Source organism: Olea europaea, chromosome 10 (assembly GCF_002742605.1).
Source record: "Olea europaea var. sylvestris chromosome 10, O_europaea_v1, whole genome shotgun sequence".
Lineage (NCBI taxonomy): Eukaryota > Viridiplantae > Streptophyta > Magnoliopsida > Lamiales > Oleaceae > Olea > Olea europaea.
Genome location: NC_036246.1, coordinates 793568 through 812230, shown reverse-complemented (window position 1 = coordinate 812230; position 18663 = coordinate 793568).

Sequence of the window (18663 nt, the reverse complement as noted above, 5' to 3'; positions counted from 1 at the left end):
AGTGTACATGTAGCAAGGTTCTTACCGATTGAACTTTGCTATTTGTACACTGATTTTTACACGTTGTTTAACTCATGCATTGTTGTCAAGTGTCAATTGGATGGGAAAATCATTTGAAATTTAAACTGTCCAATGGGGTAACGTTACGTAGCATAACGTTACGTGGCATAGTGTGAACTAAAGTGTACACCATAGTGTACATGTAGCAAGGTTCATACCGATTCAACTTTACTATTTGTACACTAATTTTAGACACGTTGTTTGACACCTGTATAGTAGTCAAGTGTCGATTGGATAGGAAAACTATTTTAAATTTAAACTGTCCAACAGGGAAATGTCAAGTGGCAAAGTGTAAAGTAAAGTGTACACCATTGTGTACATGTAGTAAGGTTCTTACCGATTGAACTTTAATATTTGTACACTGATTATTGACACGTTATTTGACACTTGCATTGTTGTCAAGTGTCAATTGGATTGGAAAATAGTTTCAAATTTAAACTATACAACAGGGTAATGTCCCGTGGCAAAGTGTTAACTAAAGTTTACACCATAGTGTACATGTAGCAAGGTTCTTACCGATTGAACTTTGCTATTTGTACACTAATTTTTGACACGTTGTTTGACACATGCATTGTTGTCGAGTGTCAATTGGATGGAAAAACTGCTTGAAATTTAAACTGTCCAATAGAGTAATGTCACATGGTAAAGTGTAAACAAAAGTATACACCATAGTGTACATGTCACAAGGTTCTTGCTGATTGAAATTTACAATTTGTACACTGATTTTTGACACGTTGTTTGACACTTGCATTCTTCTGAATTGTCAATTGGATATGAAAACTGTTTGAAATTTAAACTATCCAACTGTCACGTGGCAAAGTGTAAACTAAAGTACACACCATTGTGTACATGCAGCAAGGTTCTTTCTAGTTGGACTTTGATATTTGTACACTGATTTTTGACACATTGTTTAACACTTGCAATGTTATCAAGTGTCAATTGGATGGAAAAACTGTTTGAAATTTAAACTGTCCAACAGGATAATATGACGTGGCAAAGTGTAAACTTAAGTGTCTACACCATAGTGTACATGTAGCAAAGTTCTTACCGATTGAACTTTGCTATTTATACACTAATTTTTGACGCGTTGTTTGACACTTGCATTATTGTCAAGTGTCAATTGGATGGGAAAACTATTTGAAATTTAAACTGTCCAATGGGGTAATGGTACGGTGCAAAGTGTAAACTAACGTGTACACCATAGTGTACATGTAGCAATGTTCTTACTAATTGGACTTTGCAATTTGTACAATAATTTTCGACACGTTGTTTGACACTTACATTGTTTTCGAGTGTCAATTGGATAAGAAAACTGTTTGAAATTTAAACTGTCCGATAGGGTAATGTCACGTGACAAAGTGTAAACTAAATGTACACCATAGTGTACATATAGCAAGGTTCTTACCGATTGGACTTTGCTATTTGTGCACTAAATTTTGACTCGTTATTTGACACTCGCATGGTTGTCAAGTATCAATTGGATGGGAAAACTATTTGAAATTTAAACGGTCCAATAGGGTAATGTCACGGGACAAAGTGTAAACTAAATGTACACCATAGTGTACATGTAGCAAGGTTCTTACCGATTGGACTTTGCTACTTGTACACTGATTTTTGGCACGTTGTTTGACACTTACATTGTTGTCAAGTGTCAATTAGAAGGGAAAACTATTTGAAATTTAAACTGTCCAACAGGGTAATGTCACGTGGCAAAGTGAAAACTAAATTGTACACCCCAGTATACATGTAGCAAGGTTCTTACCGATTGAACTTTACTATTTGTACACTGATTTTTGACAAGTTGTTTGACACTTGCACTGTTCTCAAGTGTAAATTGGATGGAAAAACTGTTTGAAATTTGAACTGTCCATTGGGGTAATGTCACGTGTCAAAGTGTAAACTAATGTGTACACCATAGTGTACATGTAGCAAGGTTCTTAACGATTGAACTTTGCTATTTGTACACTAATTTTTTACACGTTGTTTGAAACTTGCATTTTTGTCATGTGTCAATTTGATGGGAAAACTGTTTGAAATTTAAACTGTCTAGCGGGGCAATGCCACGTGGCAAAGTGTAAACTAAAGTGTATATCATAGTGTACATGTAGCAAAGTTCTTACAGATTCAACATTGCTATTTGTACACTGATTTTTGACACGTTCTTTGACACTTGTATTGTTGTCAAGTGTCAACTGGATGGAAAAACTAACTAAAATTTAAACTATCCAATAAGGTAATGTGACGTGGCAAAGTGTAAACTAAAGTGTACACCATAGTGTACATGTCGCAAGGTCCTTACCTATTGAACTTTGCTATTTGTACATTGATTTTTGGTACATTGTTTGGCACTTGCATTGTTGTCAAATGTCAATTGGATGGGAAAACTATTTGAATTTTAAACCGTCCAACAGGATGATGTGACATGGCAAAGTGCAAACTAAAGTGTACACCGCAATGTACATGTAGCAAGGTCGTTACAGATTGAACTTTGCAATTTGTACACTGATTTTTGACACATTGTTTGACACTTGCATTGTTGTCAAGTGTAAATAGGATGGAAAAACATTTTGAAATTTAAACTATCTTATCGGGTAAGGTCACGTGACAAAGTGTAAACTAAAGTGTACATCAGAGTGTACATGTAGTAAGGTCCTTACCGATTGAACTTTGCTATTTATACACTGAGTTTCAACACGTTATTTAACACTTGCATTGTTATCGAGTGTCAATTGGATGGGAAAATTATTTAAAATTTAAACTGTTCAATAGGGTAACGTCACGTGGCAATGTGTAAACTAAACGTACACCATAGTGTAGGTGTAGCAAAGTTCTTACCGATTCAACATTGTTATTTGTACACTGATTTTTGACACATTGTTTAACACTTGCATTGTTGTCAATGGTAAATTGGATGGGAAAACTAATTGAAATTTAAACTGTCCAATAAGGCAATGTGACTGGCAAAGTATAAACTAAATTGTACACCATAATGTAAATGTAGTAAGGTTCTTGCCGATTGAATTTTTCAATTTCTACACTAATTTTTGACACTTGCATTGTTGTGAAGTGTCAATTGGATGGGAAAACTGCTTGAAGTTTAAACTGTCCAACAGGGTAATGTCACGTGGCAAAGTATAAATTAAAGTGTACACCAAAGTGTACATGTAGCAAGGTCGTTATAGATTGAACTATGCTATTTGTACACTGATTCTTGAAACTCTGTTTGACACTTGCATTGTTGTCAAGTGTAAATAGGTTGGGAAAATTTTTTGAAATTTAAATTGTCCAATAGGGTAAGGTCGCACAGCAAACTATAAACTAAAGTTTACACTATAGTGTACATGTATCAAGGTTCTTACCGATGGAACTTTGCTATTTGTACTCTGATTTTTGACACGTTTTTTGACACTTGCATTGTTGTCAAGTGTCAATTGGATGAGAAAACTGCTTGAAATTTAAAAGGGTAATGTAACGTGGCAAAGTGTAAACTAAAGTGCACACCATAGTGTATATGTCGCAAGGTTCTTACCGACTGAACTTTGCTATTTGTACACTGATTTTTGAGACGTTGTTTGACACTTGCATTATTGTCAAGTGTAAATAGGTTGGGAAAACGTTTTGAATTTTAAACTGTCCAAAAGGGAAAGGTCACAGGGCAAAGTGTAAACTATAGTGTACATGTACCATGGTTCTTACCGATTGAACTTTGCTATTTGTACTCTGATTTTTGACACGTTGTTTGACACTTGCATTATTGTAAAGTGTCAATTAGATAGGAAAACTGTTTGAAATTTAAACTGTCCAATAGGGCAATGTCACGTGGCAAAGTGTAAACTAAAGCGTACACCATAATGTACATGTAACAAGGTCCTTACCGATTGAACTTTGCTATTTGTACACTGATTTTTGACACGTTGTTTGACACTTGCATTATTGTCAAGTGTCAAATCGATGGGAAAATCGTTTGAAATTTAAACCGTCCAACAGGGTAATGTCACATGGCAAAGTGTAAACTAAATTGTACACCATAGTGTGCATACAGTATGGTTCTTACCAATTGAACTTTTCTATTTGTACACTAATTTTTGACACGTTGTTTGACCATTGCATTGTTGACAAGTGTCAATTGGATGGGAAAACTATTTGAAATTTAAATTGTCCAATAGGGTAATGTCACGTGACGAAGTGTAAACTTACGTGTACACCACAGTGTACATGTAGTAAGATCGTTACAGATTGTGCTTTGCTATTTGTACACTAATTTTAGACACATTGTTTGACACTTGCATTGTTGTAAGTGTCAATTTTATGGAAAAACTATTTGAAATTTAAACGGTCCATCAGGGTAATGTCACGCGGAAAAGTGTAAACTAAACTTTACGCCATAGTGCATATGTGACAAGGTTCATAACGATTGAACTTTGCTATTTGCACACTAATTTTTAACACGTTGTTTAACACTTGCATTGTTATCAAGTGTCGATTGGATGGGAAAATTGTTTGAAATTTAAACTGTCCAACTGGGTAATGTCACGTGGCAAAGTGTACACTAATTTTTGACTACTTGTTTGATACTTGCATTGTTGTCAAGTGTAAATTGGATGGAAAATCTGTTAGAAATTTAAACTATCCAACAGGATAATGTCACGCGACAAAGTATAAACTAACGTGTACACCATAGTGTACATGTAGCAAGGTTCCTGCCGATTGAACTTTGCTATTTGTACACTAATTTTTGAGATGTTGTTTGACACTTGCATTGTTGTCAAGTGTCAATTGGATGGGAAAACTAACTGAAATTTAAACTTTCCAACAGGAAATTGTCATGTGGCAAAGTGTAAACTAAAGTGTACACCACAGTGTACATGTAGCAAGGTCGTTACAGATTGAACTTTGCTATTTGTACATTTATTTTAGATACGTTGTTTGACACTTGCATTGTTGTCAAGTATCAATTTTATGGAAAACTATTTGAAATTTAAACTGTCCATCAAGGTAGTGTCACGTGGAAAAGTGTAAACTAAAGTTTATGCCATAGTACAAATGTGGCAAGGTTCATAACTATTGAACTTTACTATTTGCACACTGATTTTTGACATGTTGTTCGACACTTGCATTATTGTCAAGTGTCAATTGGATGGGAAAATTGTTTGAAATTTAAACTGTCCAACGGGGTAATGTGACGTGGCAAAGTTTAAATTAAAGTGTACACCATAGTGTACATGTTGCAAGGTTCTTACTTATTGAACTTTACTATTTGTACACTGATTTTTGACACGTTGTTTGACACTTGCATTGTTGTCAAGTGTAAATAGGATGGAAAAACTTTTTGAAATTTAAACTGTGCAATAGGTTAACGGCACGTGATAAAGTGTAAACAAAAGTGTATACAATAGTGTACACGTATCAAGGTTCTTACCGATTGAACTTTGCAATTTTAGACTGATTTTTGACACGTTGTTTGACAGATGTATTGTTGTAAAGTGTTAATTGGATGGGAAACTGTTTGAAATATAAACTGTCCAATAGGGTAATGTCACATGGCAAAGTGTAAATTAATGCGTACACCACAATGTACATGTAACAAGGTCCTTACCGATTGAACGTTGCTATTTGTACACTGATTTTTGACACGTTGTTTGACACTTACTTTGTAGACAAGCATCAATTGGATGAGAAAACTATTTGAAATTTAAATTGTCCAACAGGGTAATGTCACGTGGTAAATGGTAAAATAAAGTGTACACCACAGTGTACATGTAGCAAGGTCCTTACAAGTTGAACTTTGCTATTTGTGCACTGATTTTTGATACGTTATTTGACACTTGCATTGTTGTCAAGTGTCAGTTAGACAGGAAAACTCTTTGAAATTTAAACTGTCCAATAGGGTAATGTTACATGGGAAAGTGTAAACTAAAGTTTACACCGTAGTGTACATGTAACAAGGTCCTTACCGATTGATCTTTGCTATTTGTACACTGATTTCTGACACGTTGTTTGAGACTTTCATTATTGTCAAGCGTCAATTGGATGGAAAAACTGTTTGAAATTTAAACTGTCCAATAGGGTAATATCACGTGGCAAAGTGCAAACTAAATTGTACTCAATAGTGTACATGTATTAAGGTCCTTACCGATTGAACTTTGCTATTTGTATACTAATTTTTGACATGTTGTATGACACTTGCATTGTTGTCAAGTGTCAATTGGATGGAAAACTGTTCGAAATTTAAACCGTCCAATAGGATAATGTGACGTGGAAATGTGTAAACTAATTTGTACACCATAGTGTACATGTAGTAAGGTTCTTACTGATTGAACTTTGCTACACAAATTTTTGACACGTTGTTTGACACTTATATTGTTGTCAAGTGTAAATTGGATGGGAAAGCTATTTGAAATTTAAATAGTCTAACAAGATAATATCACGTGGTAAAGTGTAAACTAAAGTGTACACCATAATGTACATGTAGCAAGGTCATTACACATTGAATTTTGCTATTTGTACACTTATATTTGACACGTTGTTTGACACTTGCATTATTGTCAAGTGTCGATTATATGGAAAAACTGTTTGAAATTTAAACTGTCCATCAGGGTAATGTCACGTGGAAAATTGTAGACTAAAGTTTACGCCATAGTGCATATGTGGCAAGGTTCATAACGATTGAACTTTGCTATTTGCACACTAATTTTTGACACGTTGTTTGACACTTGCGTTGTTGTCATGTGTCAATTGGATGGGAAAACTGTTTAAAATTTAAACTGTCCAACAAGGTAATGTCACGTGGCAAAGTGTGAACTAAAGTGTACACCATAGTGTACATGTAACAAGGTCCTTACCGATTGAACTTTGCTATTTGTACACTAATTTTTGACACGTTGTTTGACACTTGCATTGTTGTCGTGTGTAAATTGGATAAAAATCTGTTTAAAATTTAAACTGTCCAACAGGGAAATGTCACGCGGAAAAGTGTAAACTAATGTGTACACCATAATGTACATGCAGCAAGTTTCCTACGTATTGAAAATTGCTATTTGTACACTAATTTTTGACACGTTGTTTGAAACTTGCACTGTTGTGAAGTGTCAATTGGATGGGAAAACTGCTTGAAATTTAAACGGTCCAACGGGGTAATGTCACGTGGCAATATGTAAACTAAAGTGTACAACATAGATTTCATTTTGCAAGGTTCTTATCGATTCAACTTTGTTATTTGTACACTAGTTTTTGACATGTTGTTTGACACTTGTAGTATTGTTAAGTGTCAATTGGATGGGAAAACTAATTGAAATTTAAACTGACCAACAGGTAATGTGACATGGCATAGTGTAAACTAAAACACTATAGTGTACATGTCGCAAGGTTCTTACCGATTTAACTTTCCTATTTGTACACTGATTTTTAACATGTTGTTTGACACTTGCATTGTTGTCAAGTGTAAATAGGATTGGAAAACTTTTTGAAATTTAAACTGTCCAATAGGGTAATGTCACGTGGCAAAGTGTAAACTAAAGTGTACATGTCGCAAGGTTCTTTCCGATTGAACTTTGCTATTGGTACACTGATTTTTATCAAGTTGTTTGGCACTTGTGCTGTTGTCAAGCGTAAGTTGATGGAAAAACTATTTGAAATTTAAAATGTTCAACAGGGTAATGTCACGTGGCAAAGTGTCCACTAATGTGTACACCATCATGTACATGCAGCAAGGTTCTTACCGATTGAACTTTGCTATTTGTACACTAATTTTTGACACGTTGTTTGACACTTGCATTGTTGTCAAGTGTCAATTGGATGGGAAAACTGTTTGAAATTTAAACCGTCCAAAAGGGCAATGTCACATGGCAAAGTGTAAACTAAAGTGTACACCACAGTGTACATGTAGCAAGGTCATTACAGATTGAACTTTGCCATTTGTACACTTATTTTTGACGCTTTGTTTGACACATGCGTTGTTGTCACGAGTCATTTTTATTGAAAAACTATTTGAAATTTAAACTGTCCATCAGGGTAATGCCACGTGGACAAGTGTAAACTAAAGTTTACGCTATAGTTCATATGTGGCAAGGTTCATAACGATTGAGGTTGTAGAACCCCAAATAATTCTAGACACCTTAGTGGCACTAAGACATGAATATTGGATGACTAAAGTATACTTTAGATTTTTAGTCTCATTTGAGACCCATTTTCGACATAGGAATCATTCGATTTGAAAATGATATCTAAACAAAAGTTGTAGCTCTTTGAGTTAGCTTTCCAACACACTTTGAATTACCTCAATTGGATAGGGGGAGAAGAAGTTATGATAGAAACACTGAAAGCTGTGCAGTGTCAACTAGATTACAACCGATCGACCGAAACTGCCTGAAATGAAAATTCTCGTTTTTCTCTAGAATTTAAATACTTATTTTCATCAATTCTTTTCTCAAAGGGACACCCACGTTTTTGGCAATAAAAACCCCACTAAATCGAAGCATTTAACCTCAAACTTAAATGACACCCATGTTTTCTCTCTTAAATGAAATTTGACCCTTCGTTTACTTTAAGTTATGGGATATTTACCTATAAATAGAGACCTCATTTCACTCAATTTTTTTTCACACCAAAAGCAAGAGATTTTACATACTAAATAAAGAGTTTCCAAGAGAGAAAAAGAGAGGGAGGAAAACTATTTTTCCTAGAAGTTTAAGAAGTGTTTTCAAGCATCAATTCCCAACGGTTTTCAAACATCCAAGGAGTGCATTTCTTTCAACGTCCAAGTTTCATCGAAGTTTTCAATCCAAGTTTTCAAAGTTTCAAAAGCATCAATCAAGGTAGGTAGACGTGCAATGTGTTTAATCATGTTAAGTTATAAGTTTCGATTCATTTTAATGTTTGTATATCAAATGGTACTCCAGTACGGCATATCCCTCTATGTTAATGGTTGTATGTCAAATGGTACTCCGGTACGGCATACCCCTCTATGTTGAAGAAATGTTCGTATGTCAAATGGTGCCCTCGGGTACGGCATACCCCTTCATGTCAAATGGTGCCTCCGGGTACAACATGTATGAAAAGTTATAAAGTTAATGTTTTGAAATGTATAGCTTGATCACGAATGCACCTATGACACCTATTGAGTTTTTCAACTCACGGGTTTAATCCCATCTCTACAGATTGAAGAAATTCTACCTCGGGCATAGATGGAGGAGAAGATGGAGAGTGATGCAACGAGCCCATGGAAATCCGATGAATAAGGGATTTGGATTTATTTTTATGAAATGTTTTCCAATGTTATTTCTTTAAAGTTTTGAATAACGCATAATGCGAGAACAAGTTATGTTTTCTTCAAATAAATTACATTTTGTTGTTTTGAAAATGATTCAGTGTTTTTGGTTTAAAGTATTAGAAGTATTGTTATTTAAATTATTATCCAAAGATATAAGCTTCCGCTAAAACGTATACACTTGTTACTAAACCACCGGTTAAGCTAAGTAAAGTAAGTAGCCTTTCGGTCCACTAGGGGTCGGGGCGTTACAGCGTGGTATCAGAGCAAGGTTTAGCCGATTCTGTAGACCAAGTATGTTTTTTTTTTAAAAACAAAAGGAAAATGAAAAGTTTAAGGTATTCCATAGCATCGTGCATCCATTCGTCAATCTCATCCTATGGCCCAGGTATGTTCACGTTTAAAGTTAATGATTATGTTTATGTTATGATGCTTTGATATGATTTAGAGATGTGTTATTTAAAGATATGTAATGGACTAGGGCAAAAGCTAAGGGCTTAAAGGGAATTGCATGATATGAAAGTTTAAATATTTGCATGTTTTCTTTAAGGAAACAAAAAGTATGATGTATGTGAAAATGCAATAGATATGGCTCGTAGAACGGCTAGGGCATATAGAGAAGCATTGAACCGTAGAATTACTATTCATTCCTATGAAAACTATGTAACTGATCTGACCCGACTGCTTAGCGAACATGTGTATGACATCTATGAGAGATGCATGACGGCGGTTAATGCTGGTATGGAGATCACGCATATTGAGGCCATAAATAACCTCATCCACTCCCTCCCACCTCAATGGGGAGATATGGAAGTCACGATTAGAGATGAAATGTTAGAAGGCAACCCAGACTTGTTCGAGTTTGAGAGGTATTGTCATGCCCTGATTGATTTGTTCGATGATGTAGTCCATGAGGAGCCTGAGGAAGAACCTTTGGCTGAGGAAGAAAATCCCGAAGAAGAACCCGAGGATGATTTAGAGAATGATCCTGAGCTTGAGCCACAGGTTGAAATGGACATAGAGTCCGGACCTGAGGCGGAAGACTCCTCCGAAGATAAAGCTCCACCAAAGAAGATCCATAGAACTTATAGGGATTAGATTTAAATCCTTCTAATAGCTTCCCTTATGTCAAGAAATAAAATACTATCTTCTTCGCTTTAGTTCGAAGAATGAAACTAATAAGAACTATATGTTTTATCTAAAGGAAATGGCCCGCGCAAGCCAAAAGTTGATAAGAGGCCTCCTCCAAGCGGTTCAAGACCTAGGTAGGCAAAACCCGAACCAAGCTCAACCCCTACCACTAGTTCCTAATGTTCCAAACCATGCTTTAGTGGTCGAGCAATTTTGAAGGCACAAGTCCCCTACCTTCAACGGAGCGGCTGATCCACTTGCAGCCGAAGAGTGGCTTCGCAAGTTGGAGCGTATATCCCGATTGATAGGGTGCATGGATGCTCAGAAAGTCCAGTGTACTAAGTTCATGTTCTCCGGTGATGCAAGTCACTGGTGGGACTCAATGTCAAGGACAAGGACGCCTGAGCAACAAGCAGAATTGACTTGGGAGCAATTCAAAGGGGAAGTAATGGACAAGTACTTTCCCTAGTCCTTGAGGGATCACAAAGAAAGTGAATTCCTCCAACTCAAGCAAAAGACTATGTCCCTGACTGAGTATGAGAGGAAGTTTCATCAACTTTCAAGGTATACTCCACATCTGGTGGATACGGAAGATAAGAAGGTAAAAAGGATTTTGATATAATACTAGGCATGGATTGGTTAGGTTGTAATTACGCCACCATCCGATGTAAGGAAATGGAAGTATCATTTCAGAAACTAGGAGATGAACCATTTTCATTCTTTGGAATGAAGACGAAACCCCTTATTCGACTAGTATCGACTTTACAAGCTGAGAAAATGTTGAGAAAAGAAACATGTCAATGATATCTAGTAAGTATCTCAGGAGGAAAACAAGAGACGATAAGGGTTGAAGATGTACGAATAGTATGGGAATTCATAGATGAGTTTCCAGAAGATCTATCTGGTATTCCACCCGATAGACAAGTGGAATTCACCATAGACCTAATTCCCGAGGCGGCATCAGTATCTAAGGCCCCATACCAAATGGCCCCAAAGGAACTACAAGAATTAAAGAAGCAGTTGCAAGAACTCCTAAATATGGGCTTCATACGACCAAGCGCATCTCCATGGGGTGCGCCAGTGTTGTTTGTAAAGAAGAAAGATGGAAGCATGAGGATGTGCATCGATTATAAGGAGATAAATCGATTAACCATCAAGAATAAGTACCCACTCCCGAGGATCGAGGATCTGTTAGATTAACTGAAAGGAGCTAAGGTATTTTCCAAGATCGACATACGATTGGGATACTATCAACTGAAAGTAGAGAAAAAGGATATACCTAAGACAGATTTTAGAACTCGATATGGACACTACGAGTTTACGGTGATGCCGTTTGGGCTAACCAATGCACCTACAGTGTTCATGGACATGATGAATCGAGTGTTTCATCAATACTTGGATAAGTTTGTCATAGTCTTCATCGATGACATTCTGATATATTCCAAGAGTAAGGAGCAACATGAAGAGCACTTGAGAATAGCCTTAGAGGTATTACACAAGGAGAAGCTGTAGGCCAAATTCAAGAAGTGTGAGTTTTGGCTTGAACGAGTTAGATTTCTTGGACATGTAGTTACTGCCCAAGGGATTGAAGTAGATCCAGCAAAAGTAGAAGCAGTAACCAACTGGAAAGCACCAACAAATGCTGGCGAAGTACGGAGTTTTCTAGGATTGGCTGGATATTATAGGAGATTCATAGAAGGATTCTCCAAAATAGCTGGACCAATGACGCAGCTTACAAGGAAGGGAGTAAAATTCTAATGGACGGAAAAATGCGAACAAAGTTTCCAAGAACTTAAGGAGAAGTTGATATCAGCACCTGTATTAACAATACTAGAAGGTACGGAAGGGTTTGTTATATACAGCGACGCATCCAAGCGAGGATTGGGATGTGTACTAATGTAGAATGGAAAAGTGATAGCCTATGCTTCAAGAAAATTGAAGAAACATGAGCAGAACTACCCAACGCTTGATTTAGAACTTGCAGCGGTAGTACACGCTTTGAAGATATGGCGACACTACTTGTATGGATGGAAGTGTGATATCTACACAGATCACAAAAGTCTCAAGTATTTCTTCACATAGAAGGAATTGAATATGCGAAAAAGACGATGGTTGGAATTGGTGAACGATTACGACTGCACTATTCACTACCATCCGGGTAAGGCTGATGTTGTGGCCGATGCTCTAAGTAGAAGATCAATGGGACAATTGACGTCACTACCCACCTCTCAAGTGGAGTTAGTCAAGGACTTGGAAAAGTTGCAGATCGAAGTGGTTACCACACCAGGACAAGTCACTCCTCGTCTAGCAGCTTTAATAATTCGACCTACTCTTAGAGATCGAATTATAGAAGCACAAAATAAACACTTATTTTTGCAGAAGATTAAGAATGAAATTGGTACCGATAAGAAAAAGGACTTTGGAGTAGCTGAGGATCAGGCACTGATATTTAGAGGAAGAATTTGCGTGCCTAAGGATGAAGCCTTGAGAAACGAGATATTAAAAGAAGCTCATTCCACCCCGTACACCGCACATCCCGGTGGTATGAAAATGTATCAAGATCTTCGAGATACATTTTGGTGGAGAAATATGAAAAGAAGTATAGGGCTGTACGTGTAGAAGTGCATGGTATGTCAACAGGTTAAGGCAGAACACCAAAAACCAGCTGGATTGTTAAATCCACTAGATATACCTGAATGGAAATGGGAAAATATCATGATGGACTTTGTGGTTGGATTCCCGAACTCAGCAAAAGGAAATAATGCTATATGGGTAGTAGTGGATCGACTAACAAAGTCAGTTCATTTTCTTCCAGCGAAAATGACATTCATTTTAGACCAATTGGCACAGTTGTACACGGTGTACCTGTATCCATTGTGTCTGACAGATACCCAAGTTTCACGTCCAAATTTTGGAAAAGTCTACAAGGAGCTATTGGAACAAAGCTGAACTTTAGTACAGCATATCAGCCTCAGTCCGATGGTCAGTCTGAAAGGACCATCCAAACTTTGGAAGACATGCTGAGAACATGTGTTTTGGATCTAGGAGGTAATTGGGAGTCATACTTACCTCTAGTAGAGTTCGCTTATAATAACAGTTTCCAAGCAACTATTGGAATGGCACCATACGAAGCTCTGTAGAAGATGTAGATCCCCTGTTCATTGGGATGAAGTCGGAGAGAAGAGAGTTCTGGGACCAGAAATGGTTGAAAGGACGATCGAGGTAATCGATAAGATTCGTTCAAGAATAAGGGCAGCACAGGATCGATAAAAGAGCTATGCAGATACAAGGAGGAAGGATTTAGAATTCCAAGTTGGGGATAAAGTGTTTCTGAAAGTAGCACCGATGAAAGGTGTACTTAGATTTGGAAAGAAAGGTAAGCTTTGACCCTGGTATATCGGACCTTTCAAGATACTTGATAGAGTCGAAAATGTGGCTTACCGACTAGCTTTGCCACTTGAATTATCGGCAGTGCACAATGTGTTCCATATATTGATGATAAAGAAGTATGTACATGATCCTAATCATGTAGTGAGTTATCAAACCTTGGAGGTACAGAAAGATTTGTCGTACGAGGAACTACCGATCAAGATATTGGATTGAAAAAGTGCATAAACTAAGGAATAAAGAGATTCAGCTGGTTAAGATACAGTGGAATCATCACAGCGTAGAAGAAGCCACTTGGAAAAAAGAAGGAGAAGCCAAAGACAAGTACCCAACACTATTCGCCCAATCAGAAGGTGAATTTCGAGGACGAAATTTTAATTAAGGTGTGGGGAATGTAGAACCCCAAATAATTCTAGACACCTTAGTGGCACTAAGACATAAATATTGGATGACTAAAGTATACTTCAGATTTTTAGTCTCATTTGAGACCCATTTATTACATAGGAAACATTCGATTTGGAAAATGATATCTCTATAGAAGTTGTAGCTCTTTGAGTTAGCGTTCCAACGCACTTTGAATTACCTCAATCAGATATCGGGAGAAGAAGTTGTGACAGAAACACCCACATTTTTGGCAATAAAAACCCCACTAAATTGAAGCATTTAACCTCAAACTTAAATGGCACTCGTGTTTTCTCTCTTAAATGAAATTTGACCCTTCATTTACTTTAAGTTATGAGATATTTACCTATAAATAGAGGCCTCATTTCACTCTTTCTTTTCTCACACCAAAAGCAAAGCTTTTACATACTAAAGAAAGAGTTTCCAAGAGAGAAAAAGAGAGGGAGGAAAACTATTTTTTCTAGAAGTTTAAGAAGTGTTTTCAAGCATCAATTCCCAACGATTTTCAAACATCCAAAGAGTGTATTTCTTTCAATGTCCAAGTTTCATCGAAGTTTTCAATCCAAGTTTTCAAAGTTTCAAAAGCATCAATCAAGGTAGGTAGAGGTGCAATGTGTTTAATCGTATTAAGTTATAAGTTTCGATTCATGTTAATGTTTGTATGTCAAATGGTACTCCGGTACGGCATACCTCTCTATGTTGAAGAAATGTTTGTATGTCAAATGGTGCCATCGGGTACGGCATACCCCTTCATGTCAAATGGTGCCTCCGGGTACGACATGTATGAAAAGTTATAAAGTTAATGTTTTGAAATGTATAGCTTGATCACGAATGCACCTATGACACCTATTGAGTTTTTCAACTCACGGGTTTAATCCCATCTCTACACATTGAAGGAATTCTACCTCGGGCATGGATGGAGGAGAAGATGGAGAGATGCAACGAGCCTATGGAAATCTGGTGAATAAGTGATTTGGATTTATTTTTATGAAATGATTTCCAATGTTATTTCTTTAAAGTTTTGAATAACGCAGAATTCGAGAACAAGTTATGTTTTCTTCAAACAAATTACATTTTGTTGTTTTGAAAATGATTCAGCGTTTTTGGTTTAAAGTAATTGAAGTATTATTATTTAAATTATTATCCAAAGATGTAAGCTTCCGCTAAAACGTATACACTTGTTACTAAACCACCGGCTAAGCTAAGTAAAGTAAGTAGCGTTCCGGTCCACTAGGGGTCGGGGCGTTACAGAGTTTTTCTATTTGCACACTGATTTTTGACACGTTGTTTGAGACTTGCATTGTTGTCAAGTGTCAATTGGATGGGAAAACTATTTGAAATTTAAACTGTCCAACAGGATAATGTCACGCAGCAAAGTGTAAACTAAAGTGTACACCGTAGTGTACGTGTCGCAAGGTTCTTATCGATTGAAATTTGCCATTTGTACACTGATTTTTGACTAGTTGTTTGACAGTTGCATTGTTGTCAAGTGTAAATTAGATGGAAAATTTGTTTAAAATTTAAACTGTTCAACAGGGAAATGTCATGCGGCAAAGTGTAAACTAATATGTACACGATAGTGTACATGTAGCGAGGTTCCTATCGATTGAAATTTTCTGTTTGTACACTAAGTTTTGACACGTTGTTTGAAACATGCACTATTGTCAAGTGTCAATTGGATAGAAAAACTGTTTGAAATTTAAACTGTCCAACGGGGTAATGTCACGTGGCAATGTGTAAACTAATGTGTACACCATAGTGTACATGTAGCAAGGTTCCTATCGATTGAACTTTGCTATTTGTACACTAATTTTTGACACGTTGTTTGACACTTGCATTGTTGGCAAGTGTCAATTGGATGGGAAAACTATTTGAAATTTAAACTATCCAACAGGGTAATGTGTCGTGGCAAAGTGTAAATTAAAGTGTACACTATAGTGTACATGCCGCAAGGTACTTACCGATTTAACTTTGCTATTTGTACACTGATTTTTGACATGTTGTTTGACACTTCCAATATTGTCAAGTGCAAATTGGATGGAAAATCTGTTTAAAATTTAAACTGTCCAATAGGTTAATGTCACGTGGCAAAGTATAAACTAATGTGTACACCATAGTGTATATGTACCAAGGTTTCTACCGATTGAACTTTGCTATTTGTACACTAATTTTTGACACGTTGTTTGAAACTTGTACTGTTGTCAAGTGTTAATTTGATGGAAAAACTATTTGAAATTTAAACTGTACAACAGGGTAATGTCACGTGGCAATGTATAAACTAATGTGTACACCATAGTGTACATGTAGCAAGGTTCCTATCGATTGAACTTTGCTATTTGTACACTAATTTTTGACACGTTGTTTGACACTTGCATTGTTGTGAAGTTTAAATAGGATGGGAAAACCTTTTGAAAGTTAAACTGTCCAGCAGGATAATGTCACGTGGCAAAGTGTAAACTAAAGTGTACACCATAGTGTACATGTATCGAGGTTCTTACCGATTGAACATTGCTATTTGTACACTGATTTTTAACACTTTTTTGACACATGCATTGTTGTCAAGTGTCAGTTGGATGGAAAAACTGTTTGAAATTTAAACTGTCTAACAGGGCAATGTCACGTGGCAAAGTGTAAACTAAAGTGTAGACCATAGTGTACATGTAACAAGGTCCTCACTGATTTAACTTTGCTATTTGTACATTAATTTTTGACACGTTGTTTGACACTTGCATTGCTGTCAAGTGTCAATTGGATGGGGAAGCTGTTTGAAATTTAAATTGCCCAACTGGGTAATGTCACGTGGTAAACTGTAAACAAAAGTGTACACCATCGTGTGCTTGTCGGAAGGTTCTTACGGATTGAACTTTGCTATTTGTACAATGATTTTTGCCACGTTGCTTGACACTTGCATTGTCGTCAAGTTTCAATTGGATGGGAAAATTGTTTGAAATTTAAACTGTCCAATGAGGTAATGTCACGTGGCAATGTGTAAACTAAAATATAAACCGTAGTGTCCATGTAGCAAGGTTCCTATCGATTGAAATTTGCTATTTGTACACTAATTTTTGATACGTTGTTTGAAACATGCACCGCTGTCAAGTGTCAATTGGATGGGAAAACTGTTTGAAATTTAAACTGTCCAACGGGGTAATGTCACGCGACAATGTGTAAACTAATATGTACACCATAGTGTACATGTAGTAAGGTTCCTATCAATTGAACTTTGCTATTTGTACACTAATTTTTGACACGTTGTCTAACACTTGCATTGTTGTCAAGTGTCAATTGGATGGGAAAACTAGTTGAAATTTAAACTATCCAACAGGGTAACGTGCCGTGGCAAAGTGTAAACTAAAGTGTACACTATAGTGTACATATCACAAGGTACTTACCGATTTAACTTTGCTATTTGTACGCTGATTTTTGACATGTTGTTTGACACTTCCAATGTTGTCAAGTGCAAATTGGATGGAAAATCTTTTTAAAATTTAAACTGTCCAACAGGGTAATGTCACGTGGCAAAGTGTAAACTAATGTGTATACCATAGTGTACATGTAGCAAGGTTTCTACCGATTGAACTTTGCTATTTGTACACTAATTTTTGACACATTGTTTGAAACTTGCACTGTTGTCAAGTGTCAATTGGATGGAAAAACTGTTTGAAATTTAAACTGTACAACGGGGTAATGTCACGTGGCAATGTATAAACTAATCTGTACACCATAGTGTACATGTAGCAACGTTCCTATCGATTGAACTTTGCTATTTGTACACTAATTTTGGACATGTTGTTTGACACTTGCATTGTTGTCAAGTTTAAATAGGATGGGAAAACTTTTTGAAATTTAAACTGTCCAACAGGATAATGTCACGTGGCAAAGTGTAAACTAAAGTGTACACCATAGTGTACATGTATCAAGGTTCTTACCGATTAAACTTTGTTATTTGTACACTAATTTTTGACACGTTTTTTGACACATGCATTGTTGTCAAGTGTCAATTGGATGGAAAAACTGTTTCAAATTTAAACTGTCTGACAGGACAATGTCACGTGGCAAAGTGTAAATTAAAGTATAGACCATAGTGTACATGTAACAAGGTCCTTACCGATTTAACTTTGCTATTTGTACATTAATTTTTGACACGTTGTTTGACACTTGCATTGCTATCAAGTGTCAATTGGATGGGGAAACTGTTTGAAATTTAAACTGTCCAACTGGGTAATGTCACGTAATAAACTGTAAACTAAAGTGTACACCATCGTGCGCATGTCGAAAGGTTCTTACTGATTGAACTTTGCTATTTGTACAATGATTTTTGTCACGTTGCTTGACACTTACATTGTCGTCAAGTTTCAATTGCATGGGAAACCTGTTTGAAATTTAAACTGTCCAACGAGATAACGTCACGTGGCAAT